This window comes from Psammomys obesus, unplaced genomic scaffold (genome assembly GCF_907164565.1).
Source record: "Psammomys obesus unplaced genomic scaffold, mPsaObe1.curated_primary_1811, whole genome shotgun sequence".
Lineage (NCBI taxonomy): Eukaryota > Metazoa > Chordata > Mammalia > Rodentia > Muridae > Psammomys > Psammomys obesus.
Genome location: NW_026593286.1, coordinates 46,415,418 through 46,418,880, shown reverse-complemented (window position 1 = coordinate 46,418,880; position 3,463 = coordinate 46,415,418).

Sequence of the window (3,463 nt, the reverse complement as noted above, 5' to 3'; positions counted from 1 at the left end):
TCAACAAATGGTGCTGGTCCAACTGGATGTCTACATGTAGAAAAATGAAAATAGATCCATACTTATCACCTTGCACAAAACTGAAGTCCAAGTGGATCAAAGACCTCAACATAAAACCAGACACATTAAATCGGCTAGACAAAAATGTGGGGAATACCCTAGAACTCATTGGTATAGGAGAAAACTTCCTGAACAGAACACCAACAGCACAGGCTCTAAGAGCAACAATCAATAACTGGGACCTCATGAAATTGAAAAGCTTCTGTAAAGCAAAGGACACCGTCATCAAAACAAAGCGACTGCCTACAGATTGGGAAAGAATTATCACCAACCCTTTATCTGACAGAGGACTCATATCCAATATATATATAAAGAACTAAACAAGCTGAAAAGCAATAAACCAAGTAATCCACTTAAAAAATGAGGAACAGAGCTAAAGAGAGAATTCTCTGTAGAGGAATATCGAATGGCAGAGAAGCACTTAAAGAAATGCTCAACCTCATTAGCCATTAGGGAAATGCAAATCAAAACAACCCTGAGATTTCACCTTACACCCATCAGAATGGCCAAGATGAAAAACTCAAGGGACAACACATGCTGGTGAGGTTGTGGAGAAAGGGGAACTCTTCTCCACTGCTGGTGGGAATGTAAACTTGTACAACCACTCTGGAAATCAATCGGGCACTTTCTCAGACAACTAGGAATAGCGCTTCCTCAAGATCCAGCCATACCACTCCTAGGCATATACCCAAAAGAGGCGCAAGTACACAAAAAGGACATTTGCTCAACCATGTTTGTAGCTGCTTTACTTGTAAGAGCCAGAAGCTGGAAAGAACCCAGATGCCCCTCAACTGAAGAATGGATGCAGAAACTGTGGTACATCTATACATGGAATAATACTCAGCAATGAAAAATAAGGAAATCATGAAATTTGCAGGTAAATGGTGGGACCTGGAAAGGATCATCCTGAGTGAGTTGTCCCAGAAGCAAAAAGACACGCATGGTATATACTCACTCATATAAACATACAATATAGAATAAACCAACTAAAATCTGTACATCTAAACAAACTAAGCAAAAGAGAGGACCCTAACTAAAATATTCAATCCCCATCCTGAAAGGCAAAGAGGATGGACATCAGAAGAAAAAGTAAATAGGAAACATCCTTGGAACCTGCTACAGAGGGCCTCTGAAAGCCAGAAGAAAACAGGAAACAACCTTGGAACCTGCCACAGAGGGCCTCTGAAAGCTTCTGCAGTATAGACTGTCAAAGCAGATGCTGAGCCTGATGGCCAACTGATGGGCAGAGTGAATGGAATTCTATGTAAGAAGTGGGAAATAGTAAGAGCTGGAGGGGACAGGAACTCCACAAGGAGAGCAACAGAACAAGATAATTTGAACACAGGGAACTTCCCAGGGACTCCAACCAAGGACTATTCATGGAGATAACCTGGAACCCCTGCACAGGTGTAGCCCATGGCAGTTCAGTGTCCAAGTGGGTTACATAGTAATGGGAAGAGGGACTGCCTCTGACATAATCTGATTGGCCTGCTCGTTGATCACTTCCCCCTTATGAGGGAGCAGCCTAGACTAAGATCAGAAAGAAGAGGAGAACCTCCCCTATATTTGGACTTGGGGAGTGGCATGCATGCAGAAAGCGGAGGGAGGGTGGGATGGGGAGGGGAGGAGGGAGGGGCTTATGGGGGGATACAAAATGAATAAAGTGTAATTAATAAAAAATTTAAAAAAATATTTTCACTTTATGTGTAGCAATACAGTCTTTGTCAGTGATAAAGGACAAGTCAGCTATTTCTAAGCCACTCTCTATCAAATTCAGTTCAATGATACCCTAAATACCAAGACACCATAGGTTGCTACCAACGAAAACTCCATCTCTAAGATAAGCATAGTATCATGTGTTTCTCGGCTACTCAGAGCACAGAAGGATAAGGATAAAGTACTGTAGGCCACCATGTTCAATTCAGCAAGATTCTGTCTCAAAATTTAAAAGAGACCTCAGTCAGAAAGGCTATCACTAAGAAAATAACAACAAATTTTGTCAAATATTCAGAGGAAATGAAAATTGTCTGGCTTCTGTAGGAATAAATGTGGTGGTTCTCCAAAAACTAAACATACAACTACTGTATAACTCTGGAGATGGCAAAATGAATATAAGCCAGCATATTACAGAAAGCCATATGCATTTGTACCCATTACAACATTCTTCACAAAACATAAATTATAGGATTAGCCTATAGGTATCCACCAACAGCTAAATGGCTTTGAAAATGTGGGATATACATACATTTATTTTCATCATTCCATTAATGGAACAAAATTGTCTTGGTATTTCTAAATATGATTCTATGAGCTTATATGTCTGCTTGAGCAATCTGTTGCACTATCCACTTGTGACCTTGATGTGATCATATAACCTTTATGCCGTGACCACATCTATTCTGCTTTCATTTCTGCTGTATGTTTAAAAAAAATTTCCTTACAAAAATCAACTTAGAGAGGAATGGTCTATTTGACTTATTTTTCCAGGTTATTGTCCGTCACTTAGGGCAGTCACAGTGACAGAATCTTAAGGCAGCATCCACAATCAAGAGCAGCGAAACACAAATATTCTCATGCTGCCTGTTTCTGCTTACACTCAGCAGGCTTTCTTCACTTTTAAGCAATTCAGGGCCCCACCAATGGAATAATGCTACCTCCAATGGCCTGTGTCTTCCTTTCTTCATAAACTCATGAAGCAATTAACAAATATGACAGTTTCCCAAGACAGGCCCACAGGCCAACCTGATGTAGATAATTACTCATTAAGATTCTTTTCCCAAGTGGCTTGATGTTGTGCCAAGTTGACAATTTAAACAAAGTACCACAACACAATTTCCCTTTCTTGTAGCCTGATACTATAGATAGATCACTTATCTCAGATTTAACATTAGTATTACTATGTAAAGTAACACTAAGCCAGCTTTATTATAAATGCATATTGCATTTTAATTTTGAAATATTTCTGAAATAACTAATGGCCATCTTTTTCCATTTTGTGGTTTCACAAAGGTTTTTTTAAGTTAAAATTTGAATAAAGAGATGACTAAATTTAATAACAAAATATTTAATAGCTGTAGTAGTTACTTTTTCTGTTGCTGTGATAAAGTATCTTAACAAAGCAACTTAATAAAAAAAGCCTTATTTTGACTCAGAGTTCAAGATTATCATCCATTATGATGTAGAGGTCACATCAACAGGAGTTTGAAGAATCTGGACATATTTCATCTGCAAGTCAGTGCTTGTGTTCAAATTTTCCTGTTTAGGCATACCAGAATCCCATCCCAGGGAATAGTGTTACCCACAGTGGGCAGGTCTTTCTCCCTCTATTAACTTAATGAATATAATACTTCACACACTAGATAGATAGATAGATAGATAGATAGATAGATAGATAGATAGATAG